At 45.7% G+C, this 27,728-nt stretch overlaps 1 protein-coding gene across 1 annotated transcript in view; it reads left to right on the top strand.

The window, feature by feature from the left end:
- The window catches only part of FOXP1 (forkhead box P1), a 918,681-nt gene that overhangs the window by 83,311 nt on the left and 807,642 nt on the right, over positions 1–27,728 (top strand). The window contains exon 3 of the mRNA XM_075321416.1: positions 24,196–24,300. The gene's annotated coding sequence lies outside the window, so the exon portion shown is untranslated. The remainder of the gene's footprint in view (positions 1–24,195; positions 24,301–27,728) is intronic.

The raw sequence follows: 27,728 nt of genomic DNA, 5'->3' as shown, positions 1-27,728 counted from the left end.
TTCCACAGTTAAGAACTGGGTTGCCAAATTTAAAAAGGGCCACTTCAGCCCCAATGATGAGGAACGTCCTGGACGCCCGAGAGCGGTTGTTCCAGAGATCGTCGATGCAGTGCACAACCTCATACTGGAGAATCCACCAATTTCAGCTAAAGCAATAGCAGACATCATGGGGATTTCCCGGGAACGTGTTTGTGTCATTATCCATGAACATTTGGACATGAAGGAGCGATCTGCAAAGTGGGTCTCCAAATGTTTGACAACAGATCAGAGAAGCAGCGAGTGAAAACTTCCCGGTCCATTTGTCAGCGTTTCCGGACTGAAAAGAACTTCCTGGATCGACCGGTCACTATGAATGAGACCTGGATTTATTTGTATCACCCTGAAAACAAGGAGGACAAAAGAGTGGAGGAGCAGTGGTTCTCCTCGTCCAAAGAAGTTCAGGGTGCAAAAATCAGCCACTAAGGTGATGGGGTCTGTGTTCTGGGATAAGGAAGGTGTGCTGCTAGTGGACTACCTTCAAAAGGGTTCCACCATCAATGCAAGGTATTACATTGAACATTAGAACCAATTGAAGGCAGCTCTGAAGGCCAAAAGGCACAGCAATCTGTCCAACGGAATCTTGTTCCTGCAAGACAATGCCTCCACTCACACTGCACAAGCGACCATGGCAAAACTGGCAGAGATGGGCTTCCAGCTGGTTGACCACCCACCTTATTCACCAGATCTAGCTCCCTCCGACTATCATCTGTTTCCAAACCTGAAGAAACACCTCAAGGGCACCAAATTTCACACCATTTCTGATGCCATGGCTGGTACGGATGCCTGGGTTGTGGCACCGTGCCATATACAGTACAGACCAAAAGTTTGGACACACCTCCTCATTCAAAGAGTTTTCTTTATTTTCATGACTCTAAAAATTGTAGATTCACATTGAAGGCATCAAAACTATGAATTAAAACTTGTGGAATGAAATACTTAACAAAAAAGTGTGAAACAACTGAAAATATGTCTTATATTCTAGGTTCTTCAAAGTAGCCACCTTTTTGCTTTCATTACTACTTTGCACACTCTTGGCATTCTCTTGATGAGCTTCAAGAGGTCGTCACCGGAAATGGTTTTCCAACAGTCTTGAAGGAGTTCCCAGAGATGCTTAGCACTTGTTGGCCCTTTTGCCTTCACTCTGCGGTCCAGCTCACCCCAAACCATCTCGATTGGGTTCAGGTCTGGTGATTGTGGAGACCAGGTCATCTGGCGTAGCACCCCATCACTCTCCATATAAATGGCATCGGAATAAAAATTGTATTTATGTCCAAAGACCCAGTTGACGAAAACAAAAAGTTGTCCAAAGCTGTCTTCTAGCAGAGCCATTGGAGTCGTTGGGTAGAACGTCCTTTTTCTATTTTGTCTTCTCGGGTTCCATTAATGACTAACCTTATATATATGGAGGACGACACAACCTTCTTACCTGCATCTTTTCAAAATCTGACATTCTCGTCGGAAAAAAGCCTGTGGCAGAAATCAGGTTTTCAGTAAATACTTCTGGGGTTGGATCCTGCACACATGAGTTACGACCAGCGAGGGCGGACCGTTTTGTGGTTTGTTGTGTCTGGTTTGGTTCCTACGATTAAAGTTGTGGATGCATTTGGTCATTTGAAACATGTTTCCAGAGTCTGGCAAAGCCGGCAGGATCCCTGTGCTCGGCAGGGGATCGCGCCCATCAACATTCACAGGGTCATAAACCCAGAGCACAGGTTGCAGTATAATGTGGAAAAGGATGGGAAAAAAATCACAAATAGTGGCTGCAACGCTGGTTAGATTGACGGCTGCAGTGTGCACCCAACAAAGGGAACGCCAAAGGAGATCAACACAAATATAGAACATTTTGGGATTGTATTTTCTTTATTGGGACTGTACAAGTAATGTATTGTATGTACACAGTGACTGCACCAGCAGAATAGGGAGTGCAGCTCTGGAGTATAATACAGGATGTAACTCACTCAGGATCAGTAATATATTGTCTGTACACAGTGACTGCACCAGCAGAATAGTGAGTGCAGCTCTGGAGTATAATACAGGATGTAACTCAGGATCAGTAATATATTGTCTGTACACAGTGACTGCACCAGCAGAATAGTGAATGCAGCTCTGGAGTATAATACAGGATGTAACTCAGGATCAGTAATGTAATGTATGTACACAGTGACTGCACCAGCAGAGTAGTGAGTGCAGCTCTGGAGTATAATACAGGAGGTAACTCGGGATCAGTGCAGGATCAGTAATGTATGTACACAGTGACTGCACCAGCAGAATAGTGAGTGCAGCTCTGGAGTATAATACAAGGTGTAAAGCAGGATCAGTACAGGATAAGTCATGTAATGTATGTACACAGTGACTGCACCAGCAGAATAGTGAGTGCAGCTCTGGAGTATAATACAAGGTGTAAAGCAGGATCAGTACAGGATAAGTCATGTAATGTATGTACACAGTGACTCCACCAGCAGAATAGGGAGCACAGCTCTGAAGTATAATACAGAATGTAACGCAGGATCAGTAATGTAATGTATGTACACAGTAACTGCACCAGCTGAATATTGAGTGCAGCTCTGGAGCATAATACAGGATGCATTATCCGTGCAGGAAATGTAATTTAATATTGAGTAATTTAAGGTTTTCCTTGTTTTATATTTATATGTAAATTTATAATTTTGCGTTTTATTGTATGAAGTAGTATAATTATTAAAGAATCGGTACGAATGAAGTTTTACAGTAATAAAAGGGATATCGTAAAACACAGGCCAGAACGGCTCATCATACTTGGGAATAAAAGGTCAGGAGGTGTAAATTGTGGCGTCTCAAATTCCTAAAACATCCGCATTATGTGGGTCAATAACAAACACCTGATAGTAATGCATTTCTAATCTAATTCCTGTGCATTGCAGTGAAAATAAATATGTGCCTTGCTGCCTGTTTTGATGCTAATTTAATGTATTTCTCCATATTTAAATATAATTATAATATGGCTATATTAAATGTGTCCCCAGAGAAGCTGTGGAGCCTTAAAGATTTGGTCATGCGGTCTCTAATAAAAAAAAAAAAATAAAAGCCATACAAACATCTGAGCAAAAACTCCAGGAATAACTTATAGGATAAAGCTTAGTGCAGCACCTGAGAGGGCGGAGCATGACACCAAAGAGCTGGAGAGGGCAGCGCATGGACATCAAAGCGCCTGAAAGGGCAGAGCATGACACCAAAGCACCTGAAAGGGCAGAGCATGACACCAAAGCGCCTGAGAGGGCGGAGCATGACACCAAAGCACCTGAAAGGGCAGAGCATGACACCAAAGCACCTGAAAGGGCAGAGCATGACACCAAAGCGCCTGAGAGGGCAGCGCATGACATCAAAGCGCCTGAGAGGGCAGCGCATGACACCAAAGCACCTGAAAGGGCAGAGCATGACACCAAAGCACCTGAAAGGGCAGAGCATGACACCAAAGCGCCTGAGAGGGCAGAGCATGACATCAAAGCGCCTGAGAAGGCAGCACAAGACACCAAAGCGACTTGAGAGGGTGAAGAATGACATCAAAGTGCCTGAGAGGGCAGCGCATGACATATTAGCACCTGAGAGGGCCGAGCACACCAAAGCGCCTGAGCAGGCAGAGCATGACAAAGCACCTGAGCAGGCAGAGCATGACAAAGCACCTGAGCAGGCAGAGCATGACAAAGCACCTGAGCAGGCAGAGCATGACATCAAAATGCTTGAGAGGGCGGAGCATGACACCAAAGCGCCTGAGCAGGTAGAGCATGACACCAAAGCGTCTGAGAGGACGAAACATGACATCAATGCGCCTGAGAGGACGGAACATGACATCAAAGCGCCTGAGAGGACGGAACATGACATCAAAGCGCCTGAGAGGGCAGCGCATGACATCAAAGCGCCTGAGAGGGCAGCGCATGACACCAAAGTGCCTGAGAGGGCAGAACATGACATGAGAGCACCTGAGAGGGCAGCGCATGACACTATAGCCCCTGAGAGATCGGAGCATAATATCAAAGCGTCGGAGAGGGCGGAGCATGACATCAAGGCACCTGAGAGGGCAGCGCATAACAGCAAAGCGACTGAGAGGGTGAAGCATGACCTCAAAATGCCTGCAAGAGCGAAGCATGACATCAAAGCACCTGAGAGTACAGAAGGATGACACCAAAGCAACTGAGAGGGCAGAGCATGACACCAAAGAGGACGTCCATGTGTCATGCACCATCATTGGTCCCTAAGTGTTCCTCTAGTGAATGTCTTGGTGTCCTTGGTATACCAAGGAATGAATCTTGTTTCGATCACCTTCACCTTCCTTTTTAATGAAACTTTGGAGTTGCTATTTCTTCACCTCCCTCTTAAAATCTCTGACATTTCGATAAGTCAGGATTCTTATGGCTAAGGACAGATGGAGGAAATAAACTAATATATTAAAAATATGTATAGCAATGATTAACATGCTTTATTTTGACATGAACTGCTTCTTGCTAGTTTCTGAAATCTTTAGCACCTGGAAAACCTTAAGTCGGAATCAAAGCGTTCTGTCATGTTCATTTGATAGGGTGTTAATGGGACTGGAATGGTGCAGAATATTAGGGTGTCAGACTCTAAGCTCTTAAAGTAAATTGCTCCTATATATTTATAGAGACCACATAGCTTTAAATAGAAAACAGCCTGGTGACCATCTGATCGCCTGAGGAAGCCTCATCTGACCTTACATTTCTCCTGCAACGGCCGCTGTAAGAGATATGGGGTACTAAAATCCCAGATTTGGGTTGGATTTTATACCAAACTAGTTATAGGGTTGATATTGTTTTTTAGGATTGCTATTTCCTATAGGGGGTGCTGGAGTTCCAGTCTTCTTCCTCTCTGGTGAGGCATTTGCGTTTTTATTTCTATCCCATGATAGTAACTAAGTGTCTCTCTGTCTGCCTCTTTCTGTCTGCCTCTCTGTCTGCCTCTCTCTGTATGTCTCTGTCTGCCTCTTTCTGTCTGCCTCTCTGTCTGCCTCTCTCTGTATGTCTCTGTCTGCCTCTTTCTGTCTGCCTCTCTGTCTGCCTCTCTCTGTATGTCTCTGTCTGCCTCTTTCTGTCTGCCTCTCTGTCTGCCTCTCTCTGTATGTCTCTGTCTGCCTCTCTCTGTATGTCTCTGTCTGCCTCTCTGTCTGCCTCTCTGTCTGCCTCTCTCTGTATGTCTCTGTCTGCCTCTCTGTCTGCCTCTCTGTCTGCCTCTCTCTGTATGTCTCTGTCTGCCTCTCTGTCTATCTGTATCTCTCTGTCTGTGTTTGTCTCGGTCTGTCTGTTTCTTTCTGTCTCTCTCTATCCATCTCTCCACCGATATCATATTACCTCACACATAAGCTTCTTATACTAACAATGTCCTTCATTGCCTTCATTCATTGTAGATCTCCCAATTGTGGAATACACTAATGGGCGGGAGATCCGGGTGGATCTGTGCCACCGTCTCACAATATTGCTCCCATAGCTGGTGGTGGCCATATGTTCTTCATTGCCATCGATGACCCAGCAGGCAGCATGACACATCTCATGGATCAATGTGTCTTGGAGTCGATCTGAGGATCAAATATTTACAATCAGTAAAAACATATTGAAGATTTCTCAGCAGATAATCTATAAATTGTGCCCGATGTGAGGCCTACCTGCAGAATCACAGATTTTATCTGATATATCAATGATGGCATGGCGCTCCCCGTTCTTCATCGGGAAGCTGGTGTGACCAGCGGTTAGGGGTACTTTGCACGTTGTGACATCGCTACTGCGATATCGTCAGGGTCAAATCAAAAGTGACACACATCCGGCGCTGGTAACTATGTCGCAACGTGTAAAGTCTAGATGCACCGATAAACGATCGCAAAAGCGTCGTAAATCGGTGATCTGTGTAGTGTCGGACATTTTCATAATGTCTCACCAATAGGAGATATGATGTTGTTCCTCGTTCCTGCGGCAGCGCACATCACTGTGTATGACACCGCAGGAGCGAGGAACATCGCCTTACCTGCCTCCACCGGCTATGCGGAAGAAAGGAGGTGGGCGGGATGTTTACGTCCTGCTCATCTCCGCCTTTCCGCTTCTATTGGCCACCTGCCGTGTGACGTCGCTGTGACATCGTACGACCCGCCCCCTTAGGAAGGAGGCGGGTCGTCGGCCAGAGCGACGTCGCAGGGCAGATAAGTGCGTGTGAAGCTGCTGTAGTGATAATGTTCACTACAGCAGCTATCACAAGATATCGCATGTGTGACGGGGGCGGGTACTATCGCGCTCGGCATCGCTACAATCGGCTAGCGATGTCACAGCGTGCAAAGTACCCCTTACTCTCAGCCTTTTATTCCAGCTGAATAAAGAAGAATCTAGAATATAAGACATATTTTCAGTTGTTTCACACTTTTTTGTTAAGTATTTCATTCCACATGTGTTAATTCATAATTTTGATGCCTTCAATGTGAATCTACAATTTTCAGAGTCATGAAAATAAAGAAAACTCTTTGAGAAGGTGTGTCCAAACTTTTGGTCTGCACTGGATATAGATATATATATATATATATATATATATATATATATATATATATATATATATATATATATATATATATATATATATATATATATATATATATATATATATATATATATATATATATATATATATATATATATATATAATATATATATATATACATACATACATACATACATACATACATACTATAAATATATATATACATCTATATATACAGTGTGTGTGTATATATATATAAATATATATATATATGTGTGTGTGTGTGTGTATATGTATATATGTATGTATATATATATGTATATATATATATATATATATATATATATATATATATATATATATATATATATATATATATATATATATAATTAGTTAGGTCCGGAAATATTTGGACAGTGACACAATTTTGGCGAGTTGGGCTCTGCATGCCACCACATTGGATTTGAAATGAAACCTCTACAACAGAATTCAAGTGCAGATTGTAACGTTTAATTTGAAGGTTTGAACAAAAATATCTGATAGAAATTGTAGGAATTGTCACATTTCTTTACAAACACTCCACATTTTAGGAGGTCAAAAGTAATTGGACAAATAAACCAAACCCAAACAAAATATTTTTATTTTCAATATTTTGTTGCGAATCCTTTGGAGGCAATCACTGCCTTAAGTCTGGAACCCATGGACATCACCAAACGCTGGGTTTCCTCCTTCTTAATGCTTTGCCAGGCCTTTACAGCCGCAGCCTTCAGGTCTTGCTTGTTTGTGGGTCTTTCCGTCTTAAGTCTGGATTTGAGCAAGTGAAATGCATGCTCAATTGGGTTAAGATCTGGTGATTGACTTGGCCATTGCAGAATGTTCCACTTTTTTGCACTCATGAACTCCTGGGTAGCTTTGGCTGTATGCTTGGGGTCATTGTCCATCTGTACTATGAAGCGCCGTCCGATCAACTTTGCGGCATTTGGCTGAATCTGGGCTGAAAGTATATCCCGGTACACTTCAGAATTCATCCGGCTACTCTTGTCTGCTGTTATGTCATCAATAAACACAAGTGACCCAGTGCCATTGAAAGCCATGCATGCCCATGCCATCACGTTGCCTCCACCATGTTTTACAGAGGATGTGGTGTGCCTTGGATCATGTGCCGTTCCCTTTCTTCTCCAAACTTTTTTCTTCCCATCATTCTGGTACAGGTTGATCTTGGTCTCATCTGTCCATAGAAAACTTTTCCAGAACTGAGCTGGCTTCATGAGGTGTTTTTCAGCAAATGTAACTCTGGCCTGTCTATTTTTGGAATTGATGAATGGTTTGCATCTAGATGTGAACCCTTTGTATTTACTTTCATGGAGTCTTCTCTTTACTGTTGACTTAGAGACAGATACACCTACTTCACTGAGAGTGTTCTGGACTTCAGTTGATGTTGTGAACGGGTTCTTCTTCACCAAAGAAAGTATGCGGCGATCATCCACCACTGTTGTCATCCGTGGACGCCCAGGCCTTTTTGAGTTCCCAAGCTCACCAGTCAATTCCTTTTTTCTCAGAATGTACCCGACTGTTGATTTTGCTACTCCAAGCATGTCTGCTATCTCTCTGATGGATTTTTTCTTTTTTTTCAGCCTCAGGATGTTCTGCTTCACCTCAATTGAGAGTTCCTTAGACCGCATGTTGTCTGGTCACAGCAACAGCTTCCAAATGCAAAACCACACACCTGTAATCAACCCCAGACCTTTTAACTACTTCATTGATTACAGGTTAACGAGGGAGACGCCTTCAGAGTTAATTGCAGCCCTTAGAGTCCCTTGTCCAATTACTTTTGGTTCCTTGAAAAAGAGGAGGCTATGCATTACAGAGCTATGATTCCTAAACCCTTTCTCCGATTTGGATGTGAAAACTCTCATATTGCAGCTGGGAGTGTGCACTTTCAGCCCATATTATATATATAATTGTATTTCTGAACATGTTTTTGTAAACAGCTAAAATAACAAAACTTGTGTCACTGTCCAAATATTTCTGGACCTAACTGTATATAGATAGAAGATTGCTCTTTTATTCTATAAACTACTGGCAACGTCTCCGAATTTCCAAGCAATAAATTTTTGTATTTATTTTCTGAAAATGAGAAATGGTCAATATAACAGAACAATGCATTGCTTTGCTCACTAACCTACTATATCCTCACCTATCCCTTGTAGACTGAGCGCTCGTGGGCAGGGTCCTCTCTCCTCTTGTAGACTCTGAGCCCTCGCGGGCAGGGACCTCTCTCTCTCCTCCTGTAGACTGTGAGCCCTCGCGGGCAGGGACCTCTCTCTCCTCCTGTAGACTGTGAGCCCTCGCGGGCAGGGACCTCTCTCTCCTCCTGTAGACTGTGAGCCCTCGCGGGCAGGGTCCTCTCTCCTCCTGTAGACTATGAGCCCTCACGGGCAGGGTCCTCTCTCCTCCTGTAGACTATGAGCCCTCGCGGGCAGGGACCTCTCTCCTCCTGTAGACTATGAGCCCTCGCGGGCAGGGACCTCTCTCCTCCTGTACCAGTCTGTGCCTTGTATTGTTTATGATTATTGTACTTGTCCCTATTATGTACACCCCTTTCACTTGTAAAGCGCCATGGAATTGATGGCGCTACAATAATTATAATAATAATAAAATTGCTTTCACACCTCAAATAATGCAAAGAAAACAAGTTAATAATCATCTAAAAACAACAATACTAATAATATTTATCTCAGGAAGATTCAGAAATCAATATTTTGTGGAATAACCATGATTTATAATCCCAGCTTTCATGCGTCTTGGCCGCTTTCCACCAGTCTTTCACACTGCTTTTGGGTGACCTTATGCCACTCCTGGTGCAAAAATGTAAGCAGTTCTTTGTATAATGGCTTGTGACTATCCATCTTCCTCTTGATTACATTCCAGAGGTTTTCAATGAGGTTCAGGTCTGGAGATTGGGCTGGCCATGACAGGGTTTTGATGTGGTGGTCCTTCATCCACACATTGATTGACCTAGCTGTGTGGCATGGTGCATTGTCCTGCTGGAGAAACCAGTCCTCAGAGTTGGGGAACATTGCCTGAGCAGAAGGAGGCAACTGTTTTTCCAGGATAACCTTGTAGGCGGCTTGATTCCTACATCATTTGCAAAGTTTATTCTGCCCAATTGGACTGGAGTAAGAAACTTCTCTGAGTCTAATTTTCAGCTTTGCCCAACACCTGGTCATCTAATGGTTAGACGGAGACCTGGAGCGGCGTAGTGTCTTGCACCCACTGTGAAATTTGGTGGAGGATCGGTGGTGATCTGGGGATGCTTCAGCAAGGCTGTAATTGGGCAGATTAAACTTTGTGAAGGACGTATGAAACAAGCCCCAAAATGAGGTGTCTGTCCAAAATGTCATGATTGTAAATGCGAGTGTGGATTTCTTTAGCGGACATACATACATACATACATACATACATACATACATACATACATACATACATACATCTTTATATATTATATATATTAGATATGTTCTGCATATCTGATTCTATTGAATTGAAATTGACCAACCATATAAAGCTTGACCATATATTGTAATATTTAGGTACTATTTAGATAGGGAAAGTTTCTTAATCCAAATATAAAGGTATCCAAAGTATCAACACAATAAAAAGATCAACATGACTGCTTACCCATAGTGAGAAGAGTGCCAGTACCAAGACTAGGGAGGATCTCTAAGTGTTTCGCCTGTGCTTTATCAAGGGGGAGTTTTGTGCTTTATCAAGGGGGAGTTTTGTGCTTTATCAAGGGGGAGTTTTGTGCTTTATCAAGGGGGAGTTTTTGGCTTTATCAAGGTGGAGTATTGTGCTTTATCAAGGGGGAGTTTTGCATGTCGTTGTTGACCTTTTTCCATAGTAGCTAGCAGAATTACCAATACAGCTGTAAAATATAAAATAGGCCGTAACTCTGGATCCTCATTTTTGGTAACATTGCAGGTTCCTCAGGAGAGGGGAATCCTGTACAGATTATTTTCCTTTTGTACTAAAGGGGATGGGACAAAACATGACTGAGCGCTACCTCTTTGGAGGTGCATGGTTTGCCACTTGTCTGCAATGTAGAGTGGATATGTCACGCTAGGTACGGGAAGTACCAAGCGAGCGGCGAAAGGTAAGAGACTGGGAAGTTTGTGACCCCTGACCAAGCCTACAACTGGTCCTTGGGGTCCCTTACCACCCTAGATAGGTTCTGCACCTATGCGCCGAGATGGATACCTGACTCTAGGTAACCCTAGTACTGCACCCTAAATAGCGAGCGGATGGGATGAGCTCTTTGTCTAACCCACTAAACACTAAAGAAGACACAAGAGGGACAAAGCATGAACTACTTATCCACAGATGACACAGGCAGTAGTTCAGCAACAACACTACAGATGCAAGCAAGCCACCTGCTTGCAACCAGGGCTAGAATTAACTGAATAATATCACCAGCACTAATCCAGGGAAGATAGGAGTATTTAAGCATCAAGATAATGCTGATGATCAGCAGCTGGGTGGAAGGCGAGCTCCTGCTGGGTCCAAAAGGGGGTGAGATTAAAATCCAACACGAAAGCTATTTATTACAATGAATACTGACAGCTGGAACAATAGAACGTCAGGGAGCATTTTGTGCAGCCAAACGCTGTGACCTTCTTTTGCCAGAAACCACATGACAGTCTGTCACCTGAGACAGGATACAAACAGATGAACCCAACTTCCTCATAATGTTTTTTTTTTGCCCAATTAGAACCTTCCTTTATATAAGGAAAAGAGTCAGTCGTGGAAAGAAAAACATAAGACCGGTTTATTTGCTTTTATGTACATTCTATATTTGTGTCTCTAAGATTTCTCATGTCTTTTATGGACTGGGTAACAGTTTACACAATAAACATGTTGATTGTTCTTGGCCTCCTCTGGGAACCGGCAGCTGCTTCTTCCCTGTTCCCAGTAGACTTTTTTTTTTTCTTTCTTTCTACCATAGATAAATGACTGAGGGGAGAAGTGGGCGAGATGAAAACTTTGAAACAGCGCGCTCCTGTTTGTAAGAACAAGGTGTTTGTAAATCCTATTCCCAGAGCGCTTGTTCATCTGCGGAGATGCCGAGCGGCGGAGGCCTCGCGTGGCTCCGATTTGTTCCAGCGAGTGTGAATGCTGGCATCCAAACCGACACATGTTATTGTCCAGGAACAGTGTGATAACTGCAGCATCTTCATCCTCGCTCCAGGTTAATCTTCATCTGACTTAGATTAATGGAAAATGCCAAACACGTGTAAAAGCGTTCACTGGTGGAATATTGCCCCTTGCATACAGCGCACATACAGCTGCTTGTTTTATCCATACTAAATACTTTGGTATGTATATTACTGGGATTGTAGCTAGATTGGATGGAAAGATTGTTTATGGCTGCACTAAAAGGGTGACATGGTTCTCCAGGGAGGTCCATCTGTTGTGAATGTTAGTTATGTTTTGGCTGCTGGGAGGCTCCCTCTGGTGGCCAGGAATGGTTTGGACTTGGACCAGGTGTGTTGTGCAGTGGGTGTTTCCTTTGCTAACTCTCTGCTTATTTAAGTCCTGGTCTGATTGCAGGCTGTTGCCGGATGTCAGTTGTTCTTTGTATCTCCAGCCTGCTTAATCCTGCTCTACACCACATCTACTCCAGATAAGTGCTTGCTCTTTATTTATAGTCTGGTTCTTTTGTTTATCTGGGTTTGTCATTTGCTGTGGTTGGTTTCATTTTATTTGCTTCCAGGGATTTTCCCCCTCAGTGGCTTGTTGGGGAACTCCCTGTAGTTCTGTGTGGAGTATAGCTCCTTTGGGTCCATGTGTTTGTGGCTTGTTGACTTTATGATTCTTGTTTTCTGTTCATTGCTATGACAAGGGCACCTGGTATAGGACGGAGTTCAGATCGTGCGATCTGAGGGCCTTTTTGTACTATCAGGAAGTTGGTATTTTGCAGGGTTTTTCTCTGGCCACCATCAGTCCCTTTCCTGTCCTTTCCTATTTTAGTCAGCGGGGGCCTCACCTTTTGCTAATCCTGTCATCTACCTGTGTATTGTGTTTTTCCTATATCACCGCAGTCTTTGAATGTGGGGGGCTTGCTATTCTTGTCTATTTTCTGAGGCAGAGAGTTATTCATCTTTCCTACCTTTAGGATAGTTAGTTCTCCGGCTGGGTTCACGGTGCACAGGATGTTAGTTCACCCCTCGGCTACTTCTAGTTGTGATGGTTCGTAAGGGGATGGCGGCCAGAATAGTTGCCAATGCTCTTGTCACCTTTTGCCAATGATTTGTGGTGGTCTTCCATGGTTCCGGATCATAACATCCATCTATGGGATTAAAATATCTACCTAATGGTTTTTGAAAATGTAACTTCAGTGTCTACCGACATAGCCTGATTTGACAGTGGTGTAACTAGAATCTGATGGGCTCCGGGGCAGAGTTTGAGCCTGGGCCTCCCCCACATGTTCGTCAGATGCATGGGCCATTGTAGCATTCTAAATTCTATAAATACATACAAGTTACCCCCCCCTTCAATCTGTAGTAATGTCCCCCATCCTGTACAACTTCCTAGTAAATATGTCCCCCATCCTGGTAAATATGTCCACATCATGGCTCCATCCTGGTGTATGACCCAATCATGGCTATATCCTGGTATATATGATCCCATAATGGTATATGTCCCCATCATAGCCTCATCCTGGTGTATGACCCTGATCATAGATATAGTCTGGTATATATGGCCCCATCCAGGTATATATGGCCCCATAATCACCTCATCCTGGTATATGTGCCTCCATCATGATTTATATGCCCTTATCATGTCCCCATCCTGGAATATATCCCAAGAATGTACACATCCTGGTATATAGCCACCTCATCCTGGTATATAGCCACCTCATCCTGGTATATAGCCACCTCATCCTGGTATATAGCCACCTCATCCTGGTATGTAGTCACCTCATCCTGGTATGTAGTCACCTCATCCGGGTATGTAGTCACCTCATCCTGGTATGTAGTCACCTCATGGCTATATCCTGGTATAATGGCCTCATCCTGGTATATGTGCCCCATCATGGTTTATATGGCCTCATCATGTCTCCATCCTGGTATATAACCCCATCCTGGAATATATCCCAAGCATGTCCCCATCCTAATATATATCCCCAATCCTGGTATGTAGTCACTGCATCCTGGTATGTAGTCACCTCGTCCTGGTATATAGTCACCTCATCGTGGTATATAGCGCCCCATCCTTGAATATAGCCCCCTCATCCTGGTATATAGTCACCTCATCCTGGTATGTAGCCACCTCATCCTGGTATGTAGCCACCTCATCCTGGTATATAGCCACCTCATCCTGGTATACAGCGCCCCATCCTTAAATATGGACCCCTCATCCTGGTATATACCCACTTCATCCTGGTGTATATACCCACCCCATCCTCGTATATAGCCCCCCCATCCTGGTATATAGCCCCCCACCGTGCCACATACAGTAAAAAAACAAATATTGATAATAAACGATTGTACTCCCCTACCCTGTGCTCTCCCAGTATCCTCCTGCAACGCTAGCATGCCGGCAACTAGCCAGCATGTAAGCAGCGCAGCGTACAATGTCAATGTCATACGTGGCCACTTACAGCATCGGCAGTTGCCAGCAAATTCTCTGCTCCTCATGCCCGGGATTGTGTGCGTGGGGAGCAGTGAATATTTTTGCCCTTCATTGGCAGCCGGCACATCGCAGTGCAGGGACCCGTCAGGTCTCTATGCGGCAATGTATTTCAGCTGGATGCATGCCCGCGGACAAACATCCATCTGAATCGGGGGCTGGGGCCGGCGGGCCCCCCTACACCCCTGGGCCCAGTCGCAGTGGCGATCTCTGCGAGTGTGGTCGTTATGCCCCTGCTGATTGACAGCTTCTCAATGTCTATTCTGACTGCAGCTGCTGAATTTTCCCCATTAGCCTGATAGATCATCAGCATCTACTCTCCTTGTATCTGCTGAATCTCCAACTTCCTAGCCTGACTGACAGCTCCTCAGTGTCTCTCCTCCCTGCAGCTGCTGAATTTTCTCCCACAATAGCCTGCTATATCATCAGCATCTGTCCTCCCTCTTTCTGCTGAATCTCTATCTTCCTAGCCTGACTGACAGCTCGTTAGTAGTCCTCCTCTCTACTACTAAATCCTTGTGCACCTTGACTGAGTGACTGCTTTTTTGAGAAACAATGTAGTGGTGATGTAAAGCTTGGCATTGTGCATGGTGATGTATGGCTCGGCATTGTGCATGGTGATGTACGGCTCTGCATTGTGCATGGTGATGTACGGCTCGGCATTGTGCATGGTGATGTAAGGCTCGGCATTGTGCTTGGTGATGTACGGCTCGGCATTGTGCTTGGTGATGTACGGCTCGGCATTGTGCTTGGTGACGTACGGCTCGGCATTGTGCTTGGTGATGTACAGCTCGGTGTTGTGCTTGGTGATGTACGGCTCGGCATTGTGCTTGGTGATGTATGGCTCGGCATTGTGCTTGGTGATGTACGGCTCGGCATTGTGCATGGTGATGTAAGGCTCGGCATTGTGCTTGGTTATGTACGGCTCGGCATTGTGCTTGTTGATGTATGGCTCGGCATTGTGCTTGGTGACGTACGGCTCGGCATTGTGCTTGGTGATGTACAGCTCGGTGTTGTGCTTGGTGATGTATGGCTCAGCATTGTGCTTGGTGATGTACGGCTCGGCATTGTGCTTGGTGATGTACGGCTCAGCATTGTGCTTGGTGACGTACGGCTCGGCATTGTGCTTGGTGATGTATGGCTCGGCATTGTGCTTGGTGATGTACGGCTCGGTGTTGTGCTTGGTGATGTACGGCTCGGCATTGTGCTTGGTGATGTACGGCTCGGCATTGTGCTTGGTGATGTACGGCTCGGCATTGTGCTTGGTGATGTACGGCTCGGCATTGTGCTTGGTGATGTATGGCTCGGCATTGTGCTTGGTGATGTACGGCTCGGCATTGTGCTTGGTGATGTATGGTTCGGCATTGTGCATGGTGATGTAAGGCTGTTGCAGCTGCCCGGCGGTGGAAACCCATGTTATAAAGCTCCTGGTGGGGGGCCACAGTTTTTTTTTTTTTGTTCTGAGGTTTGCATAAGAGTCACCATCACTCTGCTGACTCCGTAATCCCACTCAAACTCTATAACTTTATGGGGTCTCAACGTCTGTTGCTGCGGGATAGAAGATAACCTTTTGACCACCGATCCTGGAAGCCATGTCACTTAGGAGCCCCATGTGAATGGTCGATCATACAGACTGCTGCCCCATTCAATCTTATGGGAGTGTCGAAGACCAAGCCGAGCGCAGCGGTCAACTATCTCCAGCAGTCAATGGAGCCACAGTGCACATGATTGACCACTGCTCCAGTCACATGGGACTCTTCAGATCCCTGGGTTTTTTTTGCGGTTAGTGGGGTCCCAGCGGTCATTGGATAGTGAATAACTTCCAAACTTGAGTGTACACCCTTGTGATGGTGGGATATGGGGGGAGGTGTATCATGTTGTGTAGATTCGTATTTTAAGCTTGGTTCACTGTCCATTATTTGTACTGCTTGTGTGTACATTGTATTGTCTGTAGGTAATCATCCCCTTTAGTGTTCCTGTCCCTAAGTCTGGGGGAGGGGGCCTGGGATCCACCCAACCTCTTTGCTTACCTGGAAGATTCAGTCAGTCTGTTTGAGAACTTGAAGAGAGAAGGACGAAGATTGAACCTCTGGGCTGAAGGTGCGGCTTCTCAGAGAGACCTGGACATTTATCCATTACTGGACTATATTTGTGTTTTCTTTACTATTTTTACCCTCTCTATAGTGGATTATGTTATGGACCATTTGATTTGCTTGGAATAAATGCTCTTTGGATTGTACAGCCATCTCTCGCTGCGTTGATTGTGTGATATGGGAGAAGGACCCAGTCACACTCCTTAACACCTGGTAATATACCCGAAAATATCTCTGGTGGCCTAGAGTAGAAACCTGTTGTAGAGCATTTCCAAAATGTTCCATCTCCATCGTGTGCACCAATGATTTCAATCTTCCCCCTTTAGTAATGTGCATTTTAATGATTCCAAAAAGAAAAATTCCCCAAATTTTTGTTCAACCAATTGTTAGTAAGCAAATGGTTAACTCCTGGTCACTACCCTACCGGACAGTCCAAAGATTGCCATCACCTACAGTAGCAGATGGAGCGGATAATGCTTCAAATGATAAACAAGTGGCGCACCTGACTCCACGAGCGCGGTCCACAAACACATAGCTAATTATTTACAGTGCTAAGATGTCACACCATGCTAATCCGGCCTTGCAATTTGCATGCCCGTAATAAATCACTGGCAGTATAACAGTGCCTCGGCTCTCAGCTCTAGTTACCTTCTAAAAGTTCTCCACGCTCACCCATTGTTTGTGCAATATGCAAAGCACCGGTACAGATACTGACACATTGTAAAAGAAAACATTATTGAGGTCGGAGGTTCTCCGTGTCTCCTGCTTCGGCAATGGGCCTCTTTTTGGATGAGCGTTATTTCAAGCATTTAAAGGGATGTTTCATTGGTATAAAAATTATTTTTAAAGTCAGCAGACTGGTAAATAAAATAAAAAAAATTGATACTCTTATGCATTGATCACCCACAGATTCATTCCTAAAGCCTAAATGGTCCCTGCTGCTTTGTGCTTCCAGGTCACATCCTCGACACGCAAGAAGTGCCTGTGTAGCGCCCCTGAAGCCATCAGGGTGCTACAAGGTTCTGCATCCCCACAAGGATGCAAGGCCTACCTCCTTAGGGACCCAGAACCCCAGTGCCAGTACCAACAAAAACCCAGGTAATCCCAGTTTTTCCCCAACAATCCCCCATACAATGGTACCCAGCTAGGGTGGGACCAAAGGATGGCCGCCTAGAGGTGGAGCCAATCCAGTCCACTAGTTGACCAGGTGGGAGGGGCGGACTGTGGAGAGTAGTCAGTGACTTGACAGCGGTAGGAGAGTGAAGGTGGAAGCAAAACGACGTCCTGACTCAGGTTAACGGTGATCTGGTACCCAGGAGAAGTGGTTGCTGGTGGAGTACTCCCGGAACTACGCACCGACGGGGTACAGGACCCTAGGACAGGAAAGCGCTCCAGGCCGACCTGTTAACACCTGCACAGCAAGGGAACCATCAAGGACCTTGCTGACCCTAAAGAATCCGAAGACTCCGTAGCAAAGGGAGAACCGGGGGGACTGGACCAGAGACTCCAACCCCACAGGGTTCACGCTACCATCAGGCAGACAGAACTGGAGAAACCACAGAACGGGGACCCCTAGTTGTTCTATACCATGGGGACCCACTTATCAGAGACAGGTGCAGACGAAGAAGATACCAGAGAACCAGATTGGCACTGGGACGAAGGGGACCTGGAGGCGAAACCAGCCGGCCTCGGGCAACCAGTCAACATCTACCAGCAGTGAGTAAACTATGGTGCCCGGCTAATCCACCTGTCCCCCCGCTACTCCCCGACCTCTCTTCTCTGCCAATCCCTTCACTGGCTTCCCATTGCCCAACGACTCCACTTCAAAACACTAACCATGACATACAAAACCATCCACAACCTGTCTCCTCCCTACATCTCTGACCTAGTCTCCCGGTACTTACCTGCACGTAACCTTCGATCCTCACAAGATCTCCTTCTCTACTCCCCTCTCATCTCCTCTTCCCACCATCGCATCCAAGATTTCTCCCGTGCCTCCCCCATACTCTGGAATGCTCTGCCACAACACATCAGACTCTCGCCTACCTTGCCAAGCTTCAAAAGGAACCTGAAGACCCACCTCTTCCGACAAGCCTACAACCTGCCGTAACCCTCAGTCTGATATAGCGCCGCACAACCGGTTCTACCCTCACCTACTGTATCCTCACCTATCCCTTGTAGACTGTGAGCTCTCGCGGGCAGGGACCTCTCTCCTCCTGTACTTGTTTGTGTCTTGTATTGTTTATGATTATTGTACTTGTCCCTATTATGTACACCCCTTTCACTTGCAAAGCGCCATGGAATTGATGGCGCTATAATAATAAATAATAATAATAAACCAGTTGCACTGAACACCTGTGTGGACTCCTTCTGACGCCCACCGCACCATACACCCTCTGGGGCAAAACCCTACTTGTGGAGGGTCTACCATTCTAGCTGCCAATACCATCAGCCCCAGTAGAGACATTCTGCGCCGGTGGCTCCCAACACCGCAAGTGACGTCACATGTGAACATTATCTTATTCTCCCCTATAAATATCCCCATTACAAAAAGGGCCCAGGGCACGGAACCGGGTAATGGCTACCACCGTGACAGCCCCCAAAACCTCTACTGCCCGGAACCGAGTACCCCATATCTCTGGGTGCTACAACCCTCTCAGCCAAACATGGCCAGAGGCGGGTCATCACTGCAGCCAATGATTGGCTGATTAGGCATTTCCAGCTTTTTCAGTGTATCAAGGTCAGGACCAAGAAGCACAGGCACAGTACCAGGTAATCCCAAAATGAGACCTGTGCGTAATAGTTTATTTTAACACTTTTGACCAGTTTATAAACTAGAATGAATAGAGCAGAGGTGCATATATAAAACTAACAGTCTGTTCGAAGAGAAAATAGGTGTGGGGCCCCCAGTGATGACCATGGAATGAACCCTTGTCACAAGGAGATTTTTGCAGGCATCGCCTACTGTCACGGTGGCGTCAGGATCTGTGGAAACTACAGATTCTGGCACTCTTCCTGGTAACTTCTCTGACGTCTGTGATCAGCGCAGAGAGATGCAGGCGTCGACCCACAGACTTGGGCAGGCTAGCATGAGTTAATCTCTGCTGGGCTGCTTGTTAGTCTCTTTGATCACATGCTGTGGGAGAGCCAGTCATGTTCGCTTCTCTCCTATATACGCTGGCTGAACAATTCCATTAATGCCATCTATAGATTACCTATTCTGGTCTGGTGGAGTGTTGTGATCCAGACTGGTAGCAAAGGAAAAACCGCAGCACCACAGTCTATAGCCGCTTGTATAAATGCATAACACAAAAACCGCAGCATCCAGACGCACGTCTAACACCAAGGGATCACTTGGAGACACATACCGCAAAGAAGAGAAACCTGGGTGAAAAATGTCTTGTTGTCTTTATTCCGTCAGTAGAAAAAGAAGCAACGTTTCAACCAATGTCTTTATCAAGCGTCGACCCACAGACTTGCGTAGGCTAGCAAGAGTTAATCTCTGCTGGGCTGCTTGTTAGTCTCTTTGATCACATGCTTTGGGAGAGCCAGTCCTGTTTGCTCCTTTCCTATATATGCTGGCTGGACTATTCCATTAATGCCAGCTATAGATTACCTATTCTGGTCTGGTGAAGTGTTGTGATCTTGACTTACTAATGGTTGTTTTGCATTATTGCTGTGAGTGGTTGTCGTGTTAACCCTTGTTGTCTTTTTGTTGCTGCCTTCATGCTCTTGTTTTTCTCCTTTGAATTTACATTCAAAATTCAATTTGAATTTGCAAAGTGACCAAGTTTTTGTTTTCCCGTCTGTCTTAATCTGTGTTTCTATACACTCCTGCCCCTTCCTTCCTTGGGGAGGGAACAAATTAGCTCTGGTCTTAAGAATAGTAAGGCACTGGACTCTGGCATCGCCACCTTCAGCAGTAATCTGGAGTATCCTTTAGCATGTGGGACAGTATAGAAGCCCCCTGTACCTTGCTATCCTCCAGTCAGACCTTGACAACACTTTAAGGATAGATTCACATACACAGAATGCATTTATTGGGGAATTGTCATTCATGCAATTTTCTTATACTTGTGCTGGTGTGACAGACACATACCCTGGCGACAATCTTCTTAATGGCACTAGTACATCTAAATAATAAAAATATAATGTACCGTTTTGTGCATGCAGCTCTTATGCAGAGCTATGTGTTTCCATAGTCCTATATCTTCACACAAGGTATATAAAGCTAACGAAACGCATAGGTCTGCATATTAGCTGTATACATAAAACGGTATTTTTTTCCTAATTAAGACAAAATTGCAAAACTGATTTACTTTTTTTTATATGCATTGGAGCAATTAAAAATACTGGTTTGCAGAGTTTTTTTTGCCTAGTACTATGGCTGGATGAGTTCCTGCATCGGCTGAGCTGCTCCCCTCTGCTCGTCTAATGGTTCGCCATAACAAACCGGCCTGTTTTGTCTTGGCTGATGACACGGTGTCCTTATTTTGTATCGGCGCTGTTTACATCAGATGTTGTTGGTTGCTTATCGCAGGGACATGATTATTACTAGGGAGACTTGATACATCATCCGCGGCGGCGTCAGAATAGAGCGAGCTAATGACAGGGCCTCCGCAGCTCACAAATCACTTCTTTTTTTTCATCTTCTTCTATGGCGATGCCGGTGTAATGAAATAAACTCGCCGTGCGCTTACAGACGCGCTTAAAGGTTCACTAGGTGAATTCAAAGCAATTTATACTGAATTAATGTGGGCCTGTAGTCTTCATTATCCCATATGCTGGGGCGACACAATACAATAAACTTGAAAATACAACCCACTATACTCTCCTGCTTCGGAGGACCCCACCAGTCCACGTTCATCTGTCACATGACCACTGCAGACAATCACTGAGTTCCATGGTCACTAGACTGACTGCAGTGGTCACTTGACTAATATATCTGACTAGCTGTAGTACCCGGCGTTGCCCGGGATAGTAACTGTCTATCTGTCTCTCTCCCAATCTCTGTCTGTGTCTTTCTCTCTCCCAGTTTCTGTCTGTGTCTGTCTCTCTTTGTCTCTGTTTGTCTATCTCTGTCTGTGTGTCTGTCTCTGTATGTCTGTCTCTCTCTCTTTCCTTGTCTGTCCGTCTGTCTCTATCCATGTGTGTCTGTGTCTACCTGTCTGTCTCTGTATCACTCTCTCTATCTCTGTGTCTGTCTGTCTCTGTCTCTTTCCCCGTCTGTCTCTTTCCCCGTCTGTCTCTTTCCCCGTCTGTCTCTTTCCCCGTCTGTCTCTTTCCCCGTCTGTCTCTTTCCCCGTCTGTCTCTTTCCCCGTCTGTCTCTTTCCCCGTCTGTCTCTTTCCCCGTCTGTCTCTTTCCCCGTCTGTCTCTTTCCCCGTCTGTCTCTTTCCCCGTCTGTCTCTTTCCCCGTCTGTCTCTTTCCCCGTCTGTCTCTTTCCCCGTCTGTCTCTTTCCCCGTCTGTCTCTTTCCCCGTCTGTCTCTTTCCCCGTCTGTCTCTTTCCCCGTCTGTCTCTTTCCCCGTCTGTCTCTTTCCCCGTCTGTCTCTTTCCCCGTCTGTCTCTTTCCCCGTCTGTCTCTTTCCCCGTCTGTCTCTTTCCCCGTCTGTCTCTTTCCCCGTCTGTCTCTTTCCCCGTCTGTCTCTTTCCCCGTCTGTCTCTTTCCCCGTCTGTCTCTTTCCCCGTCTGTCTCTTTCCCCGTCTGTCTCTTTCCCCGTCTGTCTCTTTCCCCGTCCGTCTCTTTCCCCGTCCGTCTCTTTCCCCGTCCGTCTCTTTCCCCGTCCGTCTCTTTCCCCGTCCGTCTCTTTCCCCGTCCGTCTCTTTCCCCGTCCGTCTCTTTCCCCGTCCGTCTCTTTCCCCGTCTGTCTCTTTCCCCGTCTGTCTCTTTCCCCGTCTGTCTCTTTCCCCGTCTGTCTCTTTCCCCGTCTGTCTCTTTCCCCGTCTGTCTCTTTCCCCGTCTGTCTCTTTCCCCGTCTGTCTCTTTCCCCGTCTGTCTCTTTCCCCGTCTGTCTCTTTCCCCGTCTGTCTCTTTCCCCGTCTGTCTCTTTCCCCGTCTGTCTCTTTCCCCGTCTGTCTCTTTCCCCGTCTGTCTCTTTCCCCGTCTGTCTCTTTCCCCGTCTGTCTCTTTCCCCGTCTGTCTCTTTCCCCGTCCGTCTCTTTCCCCGTCCGTCTCTTTCCCCGTCCGTCTCTTTCCCCGTCCGTCTCTTTCCCCGTCCGTCTCTTTCCCCGTCCGTCTCTTTCCCCGTCCGTCTCTTTCCCCGTCCGTCTCTTTCCCCGTCCGTCTCTTTCCTTTCCTAGGGAGGCGGAAATAAGCAACTGGTTGAAATGTAATATACCCGATCCTTCCTTCCCCTCACATCTACTGTCAAGGTAGACACAAGCCCCCTCCATACACATTAATTACATGGTCGACCGGTCTCTCCAAAAGCAAATTGAAAAGCAAAAAAAATCACCACTAGGTAAGAAAGGGGGTATGTTAAATGACAAAGGTGCCCAGTGTGATGCTAGTCACTACTTATGGGTAGCACAAGCGGTAGTGTAGTCAGGAAATCCAGGGTCTGGTAACAGGAGGACACTTATGGACACTGGGAGTAAACAGAGGCGTAGTCAGGTCATGATCCGAGGGTCAGCATTCTGGGAAGGCATGTAATGGATTCAGGGAGTAAACTGAGACGGGATCAGGTAATGGTCCGAGGTCAAAAGCCGGGAGATCGCGAAAAGAACAGTGAGTGGGCAGAGAGGAGTTAAAAAATGGTCTGGGGTCAGGAACCAAGATCAAAACACATGCAGAAACACAGGCGAACAGCACAACAACAGAACCAGAGTGTACGACTGGCAAGGTTCTGGGAGAGCATGCTCAGTAAAGATTACTTAGCAATTATGAGGAACAGCTAAGTAATCAGCACCTCCTAGAACCAGCATAGAAGCCAGCGCTGTCAATCAACCTGCCAGCTAGTAGGCCAGGAAAACACAGCAGAGCATCTCCTAGTGTGCAAGATGCTCTGCACAGAGCATCTCCTAGTGTGCAAGATGCTCTGCACAGAGCATCTCCTGGTGTGCAAGATGCTCTGCACAGAGCATCTCCTGGTGTGCAAGATGCTCTGCACAGAGCATCTCCTGGTGTGCAAGATGCTCTGCACAGAGCATCTCCTGGTGTGCAAGATGCTCTGCACAGGGCATCTAGTGTGCAAGATGATCTGCACAGAGCATCTCCTAGTGTGCAAGATGCTCTGCACAGAGCATCTCCTAGTGTGCAAGATGCTCTGCACAGAGCATCTCCTAGTGTGCAAGATGCTCTGCACAGAGCATCTCCTAGTGTGCAAGATGCTCTGCACAGAGCATCTCCTAGTGTGCAAGATGCTCTGCACAGAGGAATTGTGACACCCAAGATTTGGGAAACACCGGAGTGCTTTGTGCTGCTCTTTTTTTCCCTATCTCCCATAGAAGTGTATGGCAATTACGGACAACCTGCTGAGATTGATTTCTTCAGCTGTCACCCTTTATTCTTGTGGTCCCAAATTTGCAGCTCTCCAGCTTTTGCTAAATTAACTCCTCCTGTGATCTTACAGTCAGACATTGTAGTTTTCCATTTGAAATTCAATTTTGCCTGAAAATTCTTTTTTCTATTCTTTCTTTATTGGACTTTATGTAGTTTTGTTTTGTGTGTGTGTGTTTGTTTGTTTTTTTTTTTTTTTTTTGTTTTTTTTGTTTTTACGCTCTTTCAGGTTGATCATCTCAGCCCTGGATTTTACACATTATTTATAGAGCAGTGCGTGGCACAAGTCGTCCTTCCAGTTTCTTGTTTACCTTGTTGACTTCTTGGCTTATTTCACCCTGTTCCTGTCTTGTTTGTGTTCCAGCCTTCGTTGATGGTTGCACAGGACGGTGATGGTCAGGACGTGTGCGAGATCTCTGAATAGTGAGGCATGATGAGTGACGGGGTGTGATGTCTCACGGTGAAGCTGGTAAGTCGGAAATATTTGTTTTTCAGTTTGGTGGAAAACTATATCACAACCCTTACACTGGCTCTTTTCCATTATTTGTTTATTTGTTTTTCCAGCTATATATATATAATATATATATATATATATAATATATATATATATATATATATATATATATATATATATATATATATATATATATATATACACACCGTATTTTTCGCTTTATAAGACGCACCCCAAATTTTGAGATAAAAAAAAAAAAAAAGGTAAAAAAAAATAAAATAAAAGTGGGGTCCGTCTTATACTCCGGTGTTGTCTTAGTGTTGTCTTACCGGAGGGGGGCAGCTGTGGTGGTGAAGCAGGTCACAGGGGGCAGAGGTTCTGTTGGCACACACAACGGGTCAGTGGCGGCAGGTGCGGCGGCGTCCGTGGAGGCAGGTGCGCCGGGTCACTGGTGGAAGCCGCGGCGGGACAGTGGCTGCAGCCGCGGTGGGTCAGTGGCGGCAGGTGTGGCAGGTCAGTAGTGGCAGCGGCGGCGGGTGAGTGGTGCAGCAGATTGGTGCAGTGAGTGTCCCAGTGTGTCCGCGGTCCCGGTTCAAACGATGGCGCCCGGAGCGGCGCATGCGCAGATGGAGCTCTTATACAAGGGCTCCATCTGCGCACGCGCTGACTCTCGGAGAGGCGCCTGTGCAGATGGAACTCTGGCCCAAGAGCTCCATCTGCGCACACGCTGTCTCGCGGCGCCATCATTTGAAACTGTGATCGCGGACGCACTGGGAAACCTGCCGCACAGCCGCCCACCCGCGCAGAGAGGAAGCCGGCACAGACAGGCACCCAGCTGCTGCCCGCACGCAGAACCCGGCTGCCGCCCGCACGCAGGTACAGGGACCCGGCTGCCGCCCGCACGCAGGTACAGGGACCCGGCTGCCGCCCACACGCAGGTACACGGACCCGGCTGCCGCCCGCACGCAGGTACAGGGACCCGGCTGCCGCCCGCACGCAGGTACAGGGACCCGGCTGCCGCCCGCACGCAGGTACAGGGACCCGGCTGCCACCCGCACGCAGGTACAGGGACCCGGCTGCCGCCTGCACACAGGTACAGGTACCCGGCCGACGACCGCATGCAGGAACAGGGACCCAGCTGCCGCCCGCACGCAGCACCCGGCTGCCACCCGCACGCAGCCACAGGCATTCAGCCGCCGGAACGCACCAGATCGTCGCACAGACAGGCACCCCAGGTAAAGCTGTATTCGGATTTTAAGATGCACCCCTCATTTTCCTCCCAAATTTTTGGGAGGAAAAGTGCGTCTCATAGTCCGAAAAATACGGAAGCTATATATATTATTATATGGATAGATATATAGATATAGATTATATATATATATATATATATATATATATATATATATATATATATATATATATATATATATATATATATATATATATATACACACATATACATATAATATATATATATATGTGTATATATATATATATATATATATATATATTTATTAAAAAAAACGCCGGCTTCTGTGCTGGTTCTAGGAGGTGCTGATTACTCAGCTATTCCTCGTAATTGCTAAGTAATCTTTACTGAGCATGCTCTCCCAGAACCTTGCCAGTCGTACACTCTGGTTCTGTAGTTGTGCTGTTCGCCTGTGTTTCTACATGTGTTTTGATCTTGGTTTCCTGACCCCAGACCGTTGTTTAACTCCTCTCTGCCCACTCACTGTTCTTTTCGCGATCTCCCGGCTTTTGACCTCGGACCATTACCTGATCACGTCTGTTTACTCCCTGAATCCATTACATGCCTTCCCGGAATGCTGACCCTCGGATCATGACCTGACTACGCCTCTGTTTACTCCCAGTGTCCATACGCGTCCTCCTGTTACCAGACCCTGGCTTTCCTGACTACACTACCGTTTCTATTTATATAGCTATATATATTATTATATGGAATATATATAGATATATATATATACATACCTATTGATTGCATAAATTGTAACAAATAAACACGATTTGACATTTAAAAAAAACAAAACCAAAACACTTTTAACCACAATTATTTTTCAGCCATATACAGTCATGCTCAAAAGTGTTGGCACCCTTGAAATTGTTCCTGAAATTTAAGTATCTCCCCTTAGAAAATGATTACAATTCTACATGTTTTGTTTTATTTCCTTTGTGTGTATTGGAAGAACACAAGAAAAACAACGAAAGAAAAGCAAAATTGTACATAATTTTATACAGAACTCCACATATGGGCCGAACAAAATTGTCAGCACCCTCCATTTAATTTTTGTTATGCACATCTTTATTTCCTTTGTGTGTATTGGAATAATACAAAAAAAAAAAACACAGGGAAAAGCAAAATTAAACATAATTTCATACAAAATTCCAAAAATGGGCCGGACAAAATTGTTGACACCCTTAGTTTAATACTTTAGTTGCAAGACCTTTGGAATAAATACCTGCAATCAGTCACTTCCTATAACCGTCCACAGCTTCTTCCTCCTCTCACCTGGAATATCGGACTCTTCTTTATAAACTGCTCCAGGTCTTTCATATCTGAAGGCATCTTCTCTTCTCTTCTCTTCTCCCAACAGCCAATTTAGGATCTCTCCACAGGTGTCAATGGGATTTAGATTCGGACTCATTGTTGCCACTTCAGAAATCTCCAGCGCTTTGTTTCCATCCATTTCTGATGCTTCGTGAAGTGTTTGGGGTCATTGTCCTGCTGGAAGACCCATGAACTAGGACGCAAACCCAGCTTTCTGACACTGGGCACTACATTGCCATCCAAAATCCTTTGGTAATCTTTATATTTCATGATACTTTACACAGTGAAATCATCCAGTGCCAAAGGCAGCAAAACATCTCTGACCTCCACCATATGTGACTGTAGGTCGTGTGTTCTTTTCTTTGTAGGCCTCATTCAGCTTTCACTAAACAGTAGAATGATGTGCTTTACCAAAAAGCTCTATCTTGGACTACTCTGTCCACAAAACACTTTCTCAAAAGGATTTGGTTACTCACGTATATTTTGGCAAAGTGCGGTCTAGCTTTTTTCTCTGTGTGAGCAGTGGGGTCCTCATGGGTCTCCTCCATAGTGTTTCATTTCATTCAGATATAGATGTTTAGTTTGCACTGACACTGATGCCCCCTGAGCCTGCAGTGCTTGAATTTCTTTGGAACGGCTTATTCACCAACCTGTCATCACTTTTTCCCTGACACCCTTGTCCAGAGAGATTAGCTACAGTGTCATGGGTTATAAACATCTTGATTGTGTTGCGCACTGTGGACAAAGGAACATCAAGATCTCTGGTAATTTGTGGATATTTTTCAGAAATTTTGGTTCTCGATTCCTCAGACAGTTCTCTTCTTCTCTTTCTGTTCTCCATTGTCCAGACACAACTTCTCGCCTTTTTATCTGGCTT

Source organism: Anomaloglossus baeobatrachus, chromosome 8, assembly GCF_048569485.1.
Source record: "Anomaloglossus baeobatrachus isolate aAnoBae1 chromosome 8, aAnoBae1.hap1, whole genome shotgun sequence".
Taxonomy (NCBI): domain Eukaryota; kingdom Metazoa; phylum Chordata; class Amphibia; order Anura; family Aromobatidae; genus Anomaloglossus; species Anomaloglossus baeobatrachus.
The sequence above is the reverse complement of the archived record's forward strand: the minus strand, read 5'-3'. Positions and strand labels throughout refer to the sequence as shown.